The following is a 15705-nucleotide window of genomic DNA, read 5'->3' as shown; positions in this document are numbered from 1 at the left end:
CTCACCGGGCCTGGCTCCAGCACCAGCGGCATACTGGGGGCTCCTACCATCTGTTGCCCTTTCCTGTCTGTTTGTGTGTGTGTTGGCGTACTCGACTTCCGTTTCTATCATCATCTGAACTCCAATGGCTTTGTTTCCCTCTTATTAGGCCTGAGAAGACGCAACAGATGGGAAGTGGGGGAAAAAAATCATACTCCTCCAAAAAGAATATATATAAAGACATCATTGGCTCAGGCTTGACATATACAAAGAGCCTGTGTGCATCAAAAACACTTAGAGCAGGAGATAAATGAGTCATGTCTTTAGACAAATTCCTGATCCACTGACCCAACACACATGACCTCGACTCTGCGGCTGTGTGTAGATCAGCCACTGTGTGTGTAATTATGTTTTGTTTGCAAACTGAATAGTCCAGCCAAGTTTATTCATAATCCCTCACATGAGCATGTTTCAGATGATTCATATATCAATCAGTCCAGCTCACGTTCACACTGATAGGTCATGTGGAGTCTCCAATACACCTGGCCTGCATACGAGAGTGTAACCAAGAATGACAGGAGCAAACCTTAGAGTTCGTAGATCTTTTTTTAAAGTCTTAAAGGAAAAGTTTGACATTTATATTTAACAGTCATGAGGGTCGTTTAATTTTTCTCATCAAGTCAAACTGATGGGAAGTTAATACTGTAGCTGTTTGGATGGTTTGTTTCTGAGACATTGTTTATGCAGGTTCATTTAAGTTATATGAATACACTGCAGTCTCTAAGAAGCTTGCATTTGTATCTGCTCTGATATACTAAAACCAAATACAGAGTGAAATGCATTAAATCATTTGCCTTATAAATCTAGTTTGAATCCTCTTTAGATTAAGACGTGCTTTACTATAGTTTCATAGTAATAAAATCACCAACTTACTACTATTATGTGCAGATTTCAACCTCACAAAATAGAACAATATATATCATATATACACTTGATAAAGATGCCCTGGAGCACTCAGCCTTTCCACTAAACTGTTCTGTCAAACTCCCTTTTTAAAAAAATTTTGCACCTTGAATCATAAGAGGCCAGGATGAGAGGCCAGAGCTCAAAATATCGCATGACACTTTGCAGCAAAATGTGGCACACAGTGCCTAGATCATCTTAGGGCTCTTCTTCGGGTTATCCAAGCTTACAGACATGCACACACCATCATATTGGTGGCTGTGCTCTTAACAGCAATTTAGTGATTTCAGCTCCCTCTTGGCGGCTGCCTGCTCTTTCCCATCACACTGCAAGGGCAAAATGCAAAGCCGTTTGTGAGGTTTAATATATCAGACAGATTTAGAAACCTGAATGTGTAGAGATGCTGGTATATCTGTGGAAATACATCCTTTTTTTTCTCTGTTTCTTCCCATGATTTTGTTTTTCCTGGTGTAATCTGCAAAACCCTTGACTAGAGCCGCCTCTTCATGTTCCAGCCCTCCTGGCTCAGCTCCTCAGAGAGCCCTGTCTGGTTCAGAGGAGGTGAGCTGGTTTTTTAAATTCTCACACCAGACGCTGTTTCACCTCCGCAACAGACAGACTCTTTATTTACTCATGCTTGCATGCAAAATTTTGTTCCCTCAGTGCAGTTTCCACAATATGTTTCTGCATGTGTGCCACTGTGCAGCCAGTCATGCATATGGAAATGCTTTATCTGTGACACAATTGCAGCTCTTCCAGAAGTAATTTACTGCTACCACATTTAACATACACCCTTGTCTTACACATTGACTTTACATATGTCCAAGTTGTTGGCATGAAGGAGCTGTAGAGTGAGGTCATGTGTAAACTACAACAAAAACATAGAAGTGTAGCGCTTGTACAGTCTGCCAGTTACAAACAGTTAACTGCCTGTTCAGTTCATTGTATAATGGGAATACAGGAAGCACAGACCTCTGATCTCTTTACTGGACTCTGCTTGTGTCTTTGACCACATCTTCTACAACACTTCTTCTCCATCTCTCTCCTTTCTTTCTTTCTGTTCCTCTATCTGAGTGACTCCCTCTTTCCTTCTCTCTCCATCCCCCTCTCCTTTCAATGCTGCAGCCCACCCTGCTCCAAGCGTTAATGGTACATGCCATTAGAAAGCCCGTCTTTGGAAGGGAGGAGGGGAGGGTGGTCTCAGTCTCAGCTAAGGGGCTACTTTAGTCCCCCAACATAAGCACATTCACAGATGTCCCTGCACGCGTAGAGTTGTCTCACCCATCATGATAGAGCAGCCTGCGTCTGCGTGAACCGACGAGCTACGGACACAGAGAAACAGAGAGATACAAAGAGGGAGAAGAGAGGTACAGTGGAGAAGGGTGGGAGGGAGAGCACAAGAAAGAAGAGGTGAAGAGCAAGGCATACATCGCTGCCACTCTGACGTTTCCCCTCATGCGCCTGTTTGTGCCTGGCGAGGAGAACAATAAATCCTGGGAGCTTGTGTCCTCTCTTTGCTTTATATTTCCTTCTTTCTTTATTTCTATCATCCAAGGCATGAAGGCGGGTGTCAGCTGGCACAGCAGAATAATAGAAAGGGATGCTATGAATGCTGCCTCTATTTTGACAAGGGACAAGGATGAGGAAGGAGGGGACGACACACAGCAGGCACAAAAACAGGATTTCTAGAATGAATGGGAGTCCTTCTGCTGCATGTGCTGGGAATGGCAGTCTCTTACTGAAGTCTCTGGATGAGGTAAACATGATGATACCACTTTATCTTCCTTTTCCCCTCTGTATGTGATTGGACAGCTGGGTCAGATATAGATCTGAGAGGCACTTGTACATAGGCTTGACAGAGATGAGCCACTTTCCATGCCGATCAGGTTTGGAACAGCCGTGGCAAGATTGCCATCTTTGTCCCTGGGTCGCTTTGTGCAGCGGCACGGTGGAAGTGTGAGGGACAATCTATGCATGCTGGATGCCGCAGACAGGCAGTGTGAGCTGAGGGGAGAAGAAGAGTCAGCGTCAGCCTGATGAAAAGAATTGCTGATAATCTTCATGGTGAGCTTTTTGTGTGCTGAGATTGCAAAAGGACATGAAGAGCTTTTTTTCATTTAACTGAGTAGCAGAGCTGCTGCAGTGCAAGGTCCAGTTATAATTTGGATTCAATGAGTTAATCTGGTAAATGCAAATTAAATTCACTTTTTCATGAAATATGAATTTGACCTCCTAAAAGAATCCCATGAAATAAATAAAATATACAATATGAAGACTCAAAATAAAGGGGGTGGGAGTAGGATAGAACAAAATGCACTGTATGCTTTCTAAAGCAAAGTCTGACAGAGCACTTTTTGCTGGTGACCCTGGGGAGCGGTACACTACCTTCCAGAGAGAAAATAACTTGTCCAGAGAAGCGAACAAAAAAAGGGCAGTGGCTCAAGAAAAGGGAAGCCTGAGTCGGAGTTAAGTGGGCTGTACATTCTCATTTCTGACACCTTCAGGAGTTAGGAAATCTTGGCTCCTTTTGAAAGGATGCAGTGGTGGTGGATGTTCTGCTTTTTAACAGCACAGGTGCACGAGCAGCTCGGCTCCTTCATTCTGAAAAAAAAAAATACTGTTCTGGTATAGTGATGGGGTAGCAGTCTTAGTGTGCATGTGAAATGTGCATTGGCAGTGTCAATATTGAAGGGTTCAGTGCTTAATTATATGTATTTCTGTAGTTAACAGGGACTCTGAGTCGTCTCTGTGGAAAAGCTTGCACAGTGTGGTCACTGTGTTGAGCTCAGTTCATAAGTCCTTACTTATGTGTCAAGATCAACAGCCTGACTCTGACTGGAAGTTCTGACTGGGCAGGTCACAGCACACTGACACCATGACACTGGGAAAATATGCTCACTCTCTAGCTCATATTTTTACAATCAAGCTACTGTATCTGAAAAAGCATCATAAAAATGTCCAAAAAGAAAAAAATAGCTGCAGATTTAAAAAAAAAAAGAGTATCAAAGTGCCATTAAGCAGCTAATTGATACTTATCCAGTGAGTATGTGTAAATGTGACCCCAAACCTCTGGTCAGTGGAGGGCTGTGTGCCTATTAATCCACACTGTAATAACACAGATTTATTCCTCAATAAAACAACAGAACTGTGTACTTCTTGTCTGCATCATAGTTTAGTAACAACTGGCACCCATTCCTCAACCTGTGCATCGTGCTGACATGACATAAAGCTGTGTATGTCCCCAGCTGATTCTCTCATGGATATTAACATGCTTCAGTAGTGTTTCACTCTCGGACCATATTTAGCTCCTGCTCAGTCTGGCAGTCGGCAAATAGCATCTAGGTCTCATTTACTGACGGCTTGTCATTTCATTCTGTGTGCATGGCTGTCCCTCTTGCCTCAGCCGCACATACATGTGTTATAGAATTTGTATTTAGTTGTCCAAGTTGTGAGTGCACAGTTGTTGTTATTTTATATGCTTTGCCAGCTTTTATTTTATCTAGCGCTCAGCGTATTTTATCTTTTCAATCAGTTTGTTCAACTCCTTCCAACTGTCTACTGGAAAATCAAACATACATATATATAATAATTAGAGAGCTGAATGCACAACTCTGTATTAATACTGTAAAGTAGTAAAATGTGAGGAAGCCACGGAATTGTTTTAAAATACATTATAAGTGTTTCTGCTAAAATTTTTGCAGCAGCAGCGCTGTTACATGTGCATCCTCTTTTCATAAGTGCCAAGCATTTACACATTAACTTGTGAAAGAAACATCCCCTCATTATCTAAGCAGGTGACTAGGTCACATGCCTACTTTGCTTTACTGACCTCAGCTCCTCCATGATCACATCATCCTCTCTTTTTTTAATGAGCCCATCTTTTAATTTCATCTGGTAATTCAAATATAATTTCACTAACACGGTCTCTGTGCACAACAAAGCTGCACCTGTTTAGCTTGTGCCTCTTTGAAGTCGACACATGATGATCGGGATATCGATGATACTATTATTATATTATACTATTATTCATCCGTGTGTCGTCTGTGAACTTTTGTGCTGGCAAAAATAAAACTATGTGCTATGTGTTTTGGAGAAACTAAACTTGACATTTTTATGTAGGTCTCAGCTACCCATTAATTCACCATGTCATTTGAGCATTAATGGGGTGTTTAAAAGTTTAATATCTAATTTATCAAAAATGGTTTGAGCACAACTTTAGATTTTGTGTGCAAAACAAATATTCATAGTTTTATTTCTTATCTTATCTTATCTGATCACACAATTTGGCACCTCCTTAAGGTTTGCCAGTATTCCCTGCTGACATCAGTACACCACCGTAATATCTATTTAATTAGATGCCCAACCTGTGTAATTCATGCATAATGTGCAGGTATTACAGCAGTTTGTAGAACAGGCTGTGTAGCCTAACAGGATCACCTAGTAACCGCTTAACTTGCCTTTTAACAGCCACCTTGTTGTGGACATTCATCACAAATTTTCACTTGATTTAACTCAATTCTAGTGCCTATGTCTTATTTCTACCGCCTTTGCCAACAAGTCCCCTTTGTTTATTACTAGCCCAGGTTTACTGTATTCAGTGTAGAAAGTGCAAATTGCAGTGGTTGCATTTTGTCATGAATATTAATGAAACGTGAAATTTCAGCAACAGCGTTCATTATGTATACAGTATTGGGAAAACACTGCTTTACAGTCAGTGTCATTACAACCCAGCTATCATACAATACTGGTAAATGAGTATCTATTATCTTGTAGAAATGCAGACATCGCATGTCCACATGCAGAGTACACACATTCATCGCTGGTAGCACAGCTGTATTTTACACATCGTTGCACAGTGTAATAATGTGTATAACACCTGACAAGACGAAGGGATTAGTCTTTACACAAATGTTTTGAAAGCTACTGACAAGGCTGCAGAGCTTTTGCAACATAGGGTCACAAGTGGGTGTGCGTGAAATGTCTGCCTATTCTGAGAGCCCACTGATACAAGTTTTTGAACCCTACTCTGCTGGGCAAAATTCATTTGTGTTTGATGTCAGTGTGTGCTGTAGGTTTCTCTTTGAAGGTAACTGAGCTTCTCTGCAGATTCACTCATGGAGCTGTCCTCCCTACAGCAACTGAGGGCTGAAGCAGCAGACGAGAATAAAACACCGCCTTTGTCACATACAACAGATACTCTGTATATGAAGTGTATACATGTACTTAGGTTCATATAACTGGAGTAATTCAGTCATAGTGTGCACTGCTCTCACAAGTGCAGTGATTATGGGGGGGACATTGATCTTCACTGTGGCTGTTGGCCAGACTGATGCTACAGCGCCACACAGTTGCAGTCACAGAGTCTAAGCGTAGGATGAAAATGTTATATTCAGTAGTTTGCTGCACCACATACACTGCCCTCTGCAAGACCACAAAAAAATACCAGTTTGTGATTGTTGTTTTATTAAATTTTGGTCAGTAAGCACTGGTTATATATTACTATGTGTGGTGAATTACTGGCTGACTTCAGAAACAGAATATTGTAATCAAAGTGCTTAATTCAAGTTAATAAAATGAACATAAAAGTAGGGCTCATTATGCCAGTTTTACCTATTTTTACCTGAAAATAAAGCAATTTTGAAAAAGAGGTCTACACTGGATAAACTGATTTAAACCCAGATTTTAGATGATCATAAATCCAAGCTGTTGTGTTTCCTATAACATGAGGATACAGATCACTATACTTTTCAGTAACGAGGTCATCATGCAAAAAGAACAACTGAAAAAATAATAACAATTTGCCCTAAATGAAATGTCAATTTGTGACATTATCTTTGAACTTTGCCTTGAAATTCCCTGGCCAGCCCTGGATGTTTATGATAAACTATTATCTTTTTTTTTTTAATTTTTTTACATTATTTCATTGTGTTCAGTTTGTATCAGGATAATAAAGAGGGAGGTCAGATCTACATTAATAGGTAAAGGCTGCTTATAAGAATGGTCATCTGCTTTTTTGCACTAAACATAAGTCCCTAAATCTAAATTGTATGGAAATATTTGATGACCCGGTTTGACTGTGGCTCGTGGTGATCTCAGAGGCAGGGCTTAAAACATAATGGGCACGTGTTCTTTTTAATGAACAGCTTATAAGCAGAGTTATTGCAAAATGAAGGCTAAGAACAGTCTGTTGGGCCTTGCAGCAGTACTGCTGTACTTCCGTGGATTACACTCCATGGGGCACTTAAAATCTGTCTGACTGCCCATTAAGACGGTCACTATCTTTGCTTATTAATGTCCTGTAGAGGAATTAGAATAAACTGTGCTCCACAGACCCATGCTGTCAGAGCCTGTCTGCCTTCTCTCCAGGGACAGGTGTTGTTTGCCTGAACTACATCAGATCAGCTCGGAGTGACCAGCAACACAGAATAATTAGATGTTCATTTCCTCCAAACTACTGTAGCTGTTGAATTCACCCTGACTTGTTCCAGTAATTTCAGCAAAAGATGCCAATTATAATCACTGTACTAGGACATTCTGAGATTTTTAGAGGACAATGGGATGCTATCCTGGAAGTAGTGAACCAATATCAGCCACAGCCAAGTACAGTAAAGTCAAAGGAATGGAGTGGTTGAAATATCAATTACAACCTAATTTTTAATACATTGTTGTTGTCCCTTTTAACCCACATTGTGCTGTTTTAGAAAGGGGGTTTTAAGCTGATTATTCCTCAGTTTTTATTTTAATGTAAAACCCATTTCATTTTAAGATTATGACTGGCACTTTGTTGACGTGTCTCCAGAAGTAGCTATTTTTGATTGCTTGTATACTGACACTGACCTTTTAAAATCATGATCAAACTGTAGGAGGTACTTGTGAAAACTCTTCATGAGTTACAGCAACGCATTGACTGCATTACATTATTTGCCAAAAGCAATGATCCTTGGGTTGCATTTATATTTATCTTATTTCAGTTTTTAAGTAAGAATTTTATTGGAAAGAAAAATTTGCTAGTCTTTTAGAAAATGGCTGCTGTTGCTTGTGTTTTGCATCTGCTTAACAACTTAGTCTGTGTGTCAAAAAAATAAAGCATCATTTTCTTTTTCACAGAGATATGCTACTGAGGGCTATAATACTGCTTAATGTTTCAATCAGTAAAACAGCATAATTCAAATAAGTTACCCCTTTTTTGTAATGACTTTTCTGTTGTTTAATCACATTATGTGCATTTGCTTACCCATGGTTTCTAGGGGCAGCACTGCTATGGTACAAAGAAGGTATTAGGGACAGCTGGCGGTGTGGTATCAGTTGTTTTCACATTCATCAGGCCTGTTGGATATTAGGAGACACAGAGATGCTACTGGAAGCATAGCCACATAGTGTACAGTATATACAGACACACATAAAAACACCCACCCACACAAACACAAAGACACACGCAGTCTACAACATCTACAGGCACAAACAATAAGCAGATCACCTGACGTGGCCCTCAAGCATTACCTCCTCCCTTGTCAAAGCACATTCTGCTACACACAGTCACCAAGAGATTACAAAGCATTCCTTTTCTCTTTCTTCTTTCTCACCTAGAGTCACAGTTACAAAGCATAAAAGCAGGAAGAGCCCGGCTCTGCCCTTCATCTCAAAATGTGCTTAACCTATAATCAGCCTGGTGGAGATGGCACAGCTTGTGTCTTTAGCAGACTGTTCAGCTTAAAGGGAAGGGGAGTTGCACGGAGCTAACTGTGAAGCTTTAGTATACTGTACTATATGCTCTGCCTAATTGTGAGTGTCTGAGGTCAGGAGGCTGAGAAGATCATTTCATTCATTCATTCATTCATTTTCTAGACAAACAACCACACACACGCACATGCACTCCTATGGGCAATTTAGAGACACCAATCAACCTAAGCTGCATGTCTTTGGACTGTGGGAGGAAGCCGGAGTACCCGGAGAGAACCCACGCAAGCATGGGGAGAACATGCAAACTCCACACAGAAAGGTCCCAGGACCTGGAACCTTCTCGCTGTGAGGCAACGGTGCTAACCACTGTGCCACCGTGCTGCCAGATTATTTCATATAATGACTGATGTCTTCTCTTGTCATCACTCAACCACACAGTGAAAATGTGACCTGGTAGTGGGAGTGAACACCGTAGGTGAGGTCTGTGTTAGTTAAAGTAGAACAGACTAACACAGTATACAGTATTTAAGATATCAACAATATACTGCTTACTGAAATAAAGTAATGACAAAATAGTTCTTAACCGTAAATATAAACTTTAATTAAATAAAGTTTCCAAACTTATTTTCATTTTTTCTTCTGCCAACCTGAAGAAAATTACTGAGGTATACTTACAGTAAGAGTTTATTCACATCTAAATCCACCAAATGTGAGTGATTTTGGCAGTGAATCCATAACATTTATGCTTTTTTACAGTCTGATAAACATCCCGCTCCTTCTTGGGATCATTAGTGTACTTAATCACAGATTAGGTAACAGTAATGGCAAACACACGGCACAACAAAAGGTCCTGGTTTTGAGGCACAAACAGGCTCTGTCAACTACCCTCTTGAGAAACTCCTTGAACTTTGTTGTAAATCCCCCAGCCTTAACGAGAGCTAAGTGTCCTCTGAAGGGGGAAAGGATCACTGTATGAACATGCTGGGAGATTATTTTAGTAACTTCCCAAAGACAAAGGAAAGGAAAACCATATTCTGTAATGTTGTTTAATCTGGAGATTTATAAATCTCACCCAGGAGTCCAAGTCAATTTACTTACTGTAAATTCTGATAAATTAATCAATGAAAGCTAAACTCACGGGCAGATCTAGAAGACTTTGGATGGGGTGGCACATTTGAAATACAAAGTAAACCTCTAATTAAACCCCTAGTTCTGTGAATTAATAAACCATAAATTATTAAGAATCAAATTGTTTATTTTGTCTAAAAATGTGACAAACACAGTGCTTTTCTTAGTTAACTTTGGCAGTGCTTGTTATTAACTCCTGGCTGAGGACGTCACTGCCGCACTGTGGTTCCCCTCCTTCTGAGGAATCATGCCAAGTATTCCACAGCAACACAATTGGAGAAATGAAAGCAAATATCATGCTGCATGCAAGATATAAAATAAAAATAATTTGACCAATATTAATTGTAAAGCACCATAAAAATGTTAGTTGTATTTAAGGGAATAATTTGTCATTGTTTTTCATTTTTCATTCATTAATACTGACAGGCATCACATTTGGACTCTGGAGGTGGTCGGTGCCACCCCTTGGGTCCACCTATGGTTAAACTAGGCTGAATTTAAATTTTTTTTATAAAAATTCATTGCGTATTGTGTAAATGCTGAGATTTGAGAGTTATGCAATCTATAAAAGACCCTTTGCTCATTAGAGCTGGATACCGGTGCTGATCTCCTGATTCCATTTGATGTCATTACATGAAATCCAGACTCAGTTAATTTCAATTCGATTCTTGATGATTCAGTCACATCAGATAAATAACAATGTTGTGCAATTCGCCTCGCAGAAATTATTATTAGAACTTAAATGAGAAACATTTTTCCTGTTGGTTAAATTGTAACTATTATGGAACTGTTAACCAATGACTTATTTGCAAAATAATAATCACCTTTATTTGGCCAAGTATGTTACACACAAGGAATTTGTTTCCAGTACAGAACCGATGGCAGCCATCTGCGGCGCCAACTCACACAATGGCTCTAACCATCGGGGGAAACTCGGGGGTTCAGTGTCTTGTCCAAGGACAGTTCAACACGTGGACTACAGGCACCGTGATTTGGGCGTCCAACTCTCCGGTTGGGAGACGACTGCTCTACCCACTGAACCACAGTTGCCCCACACACAAATGCAAAATGACTACAATATAATGCGTCTGTATTTTTAGGCCTAAATTTGCAAAACAGTCAGTTTTAGTTAGTGTTCCCTAGGCCTACCATCTCATAGCCACACAAACTGAGAGCTCAGATCAGTGTCCAGTCTTTTTTTTTCAGCCTTCCCCACGTATAAATGTGATCTCCAGATTTGCTACAGCATGCTTAGTCGGCTAACTAGACTGTGTCTCTACAGTCCCGTGAACTGAGGAGGGTCCGCACAGACTGTCATGACTCAAAGCAGCTCCTATACTGAACTACACTATCATCTATCTTACTTCTTAATTTACAGTGACCTTTTGGCTAACACACATACACAACACATGGAGCAAATACACACATTTTCTGAGAAAAAGTGCAACTGGGATTTTAATGACTGAAACTGACTAATTCAAATAAAAATCACAGTTAATGATAGAATAGATTTCTTTTCATCCAGTCATATTGCTGTGTCTTTGTAATCCACTGTCAGTGCTCATGATGTTGCCAAGATATAAGAATTCATCAACAGACTAACCAATCTTGTTTCAGTTGATGATAAGCGAAACTGTTGTCATTAACAAATAGAAACCTTTTTTCAGTTGAACATAAACTATATCCCAGGTGGATGGGAATGCTTAGATGACTACTTGTTATTTGAGTTCACTGAGATGCTGAAATGGATCCCATCGTACTCCTCATGAGAGGTTTGAAGTTGATTGATCCAAACCTTGTAAATGTACACTATTAGGGGTGTAATGGTACTGTACACAAAAATCAGAGTTAGGTACATTACATACCTGTTTTGAAGTCAGGGTTCAGTTCATTTTCTCTACAATAAGGGCACAATGCTTTTATCTTAGTTCCCAGACTCCTCTGGTAAGCCTCTGGGAAGCATGATGTCTAGTGCACACATATGGTTGTCACCAAGTAAAATCATGTTTCCCACTGGCAGGTTATATTGATCAAAGGACTTGTTAAGAAGCTTCATGAGATTTAAAGTAGTTTATAGTGCCTAACAGATCAGAATACAGCTGCACACCTTCTGCCTCTGCTTCTAACTCCACCAGTGTTTTGTAGCCTAGCCTGCAGCTCTGTAGCTCATGGGTTTGAAAAGGGGCCAAATGGCCATGCTTCTGCATTATGGCTTCCATTTTCTAAATGATTTTTTAGATCTGAGACCAATTTGATTTACTAATCTACCCCAGGAAAACACTGTTAAAACCATAATGTTTTTATTTTATATTTTTATGCATCAGTGCTGAATGTGTTGAAGTCATTTTCTGCCATGGTGCAATCATTCTTGTTACACAGTATGAAATGGGATTGGCACAGAGAGGGATGCCTGGCTTTTCTATTCTGAGTTACTAGAAGTCAGCAGCAGTTATGACTGAGTTAGATGGATAAGTATTCATTTGCAACAGGGAAATACTAGATAAAATATTAGTGTTAGTTCTTCTGTTATATTTAAATTTCTAAAGCAACAACACCAGCGCAGCAGTTTTTATCTCAGTGTTATTCTCTTGGTCACGTTTAGTATCTTCAACTTTTGTAAAGCCCATGGATGAGTGAAATTAATTGTGTTAAAGTTCACACTGTTTAAAGTATGTGACTGACATGAGGGTGAGGAATTTAATGTGTAAAAGAAGCCTCAGCAGAGCTACCAACCCGAGTTGTGCTGAAAGGTGAAAGATGACAGGCCTTAGATACAATAGCATGTTGTTACTGTTCTTGTTGTTGCTGGCATGACATTTAATGTGCAGTAGGTGCCAATTACCTCTCACTCAGTGTTGCATCGCTGAATCACACAGACACGCTGGCAGTGAAGGCAAAGTGTCCCTGTCTCTCTCGCAAATGCTAAGAAGTTGTTGCAAATATACCAATAAAATGTGGATTATAACCAGTCCAGTCAGGTCTGCTTTCCTGAAATTTCTATTAATGAGACATGCTTACCCTGACACATCCTCTCTATCCCTCCAGCACCTGATGTGGGCGGCTGTCAAAAATCCAGTTAATTTTCAAAACAGATTCAATGTCAAATGTTTTAAAGGACAAAGTGACCAGTTGGAGCACCATGCACATATATAGCCTTTCTGCTTTGGGCTTTAATTAATAGCTTTATAAGAGCAGGGAGCAGCAAGTCTGACCTGCCTTGCTCCAGCATTAATTTGCAAAGCTTCTCAGCTATAAAAATTAATTACTGTAATCAAACTGTAAAATACATATACAAAATAAAGAGCTTAAACATTGTTTTCTTAATAATTTCACAACTAATAAGGTGGACTTGACTTCTAGTGTTTTTTTTTTTATTGACTGATATTTTGATTTTACAACATGGGGAAACGGTGACACACGCCCGCCCTCATTCTTCTATGCCCAACGAGCAGTTTTAATATGCAGTTTACATATGCAGTCCTGAGGGCTGCAGCATGATGCCCCTCAGGCTACATCTACTGAGCTTGTCCATACCATCTGACTACAGATATGATGACTCGAAATATTATTGCTTTGAGAATATGTCAAACTTATTGGAACAGAAGTGCAGCTGTCATGTTTGCATTCATAGTATGCAATATGTATTTTGTATCAACTGGGCGTTGATGCCTCCTCAGCATGTCCTTCACATTCATATTGCTGTAAGGCAAACATTTTAATTGCACAAAATGTAATTAGAATCAGGGACCCCTTGGTGAAGCTTGCCCATGCTGGTTGACACTGTAAATGTGAGTTTATAGTGCTTTTATGTATCAAATATATTCCAGTCACTGATAAAATATAAAATACATTTATGCAAACCTTTAGGACAAGGTCTAAATTGGTAAAAGTTGCAATATGGAATAAAAAGAGCTCAGAACTGGGTTTTTTTTTTTGTACCTCTATTTATTCAGGGAAGGCTCCACTGTGAGGGTACTTCTCTATGTCAGGGCTGCCCTCTTCACATTTACACCTGAAAGCCGACCAGTACAACCACAGCCCTGACCTGTGGCCACTGAGCAGCGCCACTGGAGTGGCTGGAGTTAAGGGCCTTGCTCAAGGGCATCACAGTGGCGTTAATGAGGGCCTTTACGGTCAAAGCTTTGCTTCTCTAACCTTTAGACCACCACTGCCAATGAGCTGAATATCCTTAAAGCCATAATTTTTACCACCAATAATGAAATCTGTATTAGGGTTATAGAATGAACTGTCTTTTTTGGTTTATACATTGATTTATTATTTATTAATTTATCTACTCTCCCACTTGTATAGTCTCACAGTGATTTTAAGTATTAGCTATTGTTGCTGAGTACTTCAAGAATAGTAATTTGTCGTTTAGACAGGTATTTTTGAATGGCTCTGTTTAGATTTGTTTTCTGTAGATCAACAGAACAGTGCACTGAGGGACCAGTTATGTTTTCCCTCTCAAAAAATCTGGTGTCGTTTGAGAGGATTTCAATATGAATGAATCAGTACTGTAGTCATTTTGTTCCCAAGAGAGACTCAAGTGAATGTCTTGTTTATGTCTGCCTCATTTTTATGAAGTACAGAGTGAGTGGAGCAAAAGTCTGTTGCCAGAGACACTTGTTGCAAATTACTACTGAGTGATGCTGCTGAGAGGCTAAAGTGGTAGTTCTATTAAATGCCACCTAGGTATCTTCGACAATATAATCATTGTTTGTGGTGCCTGGTGACGTGTATGTGTGATGAGGTTGGTTGTCACCGGTGGTGTATGGTGATCAAAGTGACTCAATGAGGTTGGCAAAGGCAGCATTTGCTGCACGGCCTTAGGCAGAGTCCCTGCTCTAGCCAGCCAGAGGTTGATGACGTCCACTGCTCTCATATCTGTTGTCCTGATATAACTCATGTACACAACACCTTTAGTCAAGGCTGGAACAGTACATCTGACTTTAACCTGGACTGCAGTGACTTTTTCCTGTTTTCGCCCCTCATTAAAGCTTTCTTACTTTCAGTTTAAATGCAGCAAACATGTTTGAGGTGATATTACTGTACCTCATAAAATGTGAAGAAATGGTTGTTATCTTGAGCTTCTTGGAATTTAATGAGCAGAATAAAAGAAGGCGTTAAAGCACATCACTGTGATAATGCAAACAGAGACAGTGTGCACCTTGTTCATTAGTCTTCTGAGAGTTGGAGTGAGAATTCTTTATAATGCACACTTATACACTGATGCACCTGGACTTAGTAAAGAATGTGTGTAAATGTGCATGTTTCATACAAATGTGGCCTTTGTCCTTTGCCTACAAGGACACCACATGTGGTGTTACTGAAACAGGATCATTTGAGTGAATGCCAGGAGGCTGTGCTCAGCAACACGCGGCTCAGCATAGCGTCACTGCTAAAGATAACTGTAGACAGAACAATGTTCGTTGAAGATAGGAGTTGAGTTGTAATATGCAGTGGGTTGGAGGCCCGAAACAAATGCCCTTGTGTGATTGATTACACGCTACAAGCTAATGAGATAAACAGAGCCTGAATCGATTCAGTTGGGGAGGAATCGCGCCAGAGGGGCATATGCAGCCGTGTGCAATGGCTGTATTGACACGCTCATATTCAAAAATCCGGTGAAAGAAACCAAGCTGTGCTTTTTGGCTGATAACAGAGCTGTATCCTCTTCTGCCGCACGGAGCCTGCTTCGCCCACTGCTGCAGTAAGGGTCAGTGCTGCTCAAATCAAACACTAAGCAATGGGATCTGACAAGTTGGGTACTTACCACTTAGCTAAGAAAACCTTTTTCTGGTCAGAGAGAAACAAGACAGGGGCTGTGTAGCAAGCAGTCTTGTACTGACAAATGGACATGGAGAAACACATTTAATTACTGTTGGTGACAAAGCATATAACAGTACGTACATGAATGACCATCGGCCGAGATGACCATCAGGGACTATCTGCTGA

General features: G+C 40.2%; 1 protein-coding gene across 3 annotated transcripts in view; it reads left to right on the top strand.

Moving 5' to 3' along the window:
- The first annotated feature begins 2158 nt into the window (after positions 1–2158).
- LOC109960272 (galactosylgalactosylxylosylprotein 3-beta-glucuronosyltransferase 1-like) overlaps positions 2159–15705 on the top strand; it is a 76461-nt gene continuing 62914 nt past the window's right edge. The window contains exon 1 of one of the 3 annotated variants that reach the window (XM_020600241.1): positions 2159–2698. The gene's annotated coding sequence lies outside the window, so the exon portion shown is untranslated. The remainder of the gene's footprint in view (positions 2699–15705) is intronic. The other 2 variants (XM_020600240.1, XM_020600243.1) reach the window with 2 other exon arrangements.

Source organism: Monopterus albus, unplaced genomic scaffold, assembly GCF_001952655.1.
Source record: "Monopterus albus unplaced genomic scaffold, M_albus_1.0 scaffold46.1, whole genome shotgun sequence".
Lineage (NCBI taxonomy): Eukaryota > Metazoa > Chordata > Actinopteri > Synbranchiformes > Synbranchidae > Monopterus > Monopterus albus.
Note: the sequence above shows the minus strand (reverse complement) of the source record. Positions and strands in the feature narration are given on the sequence as shown.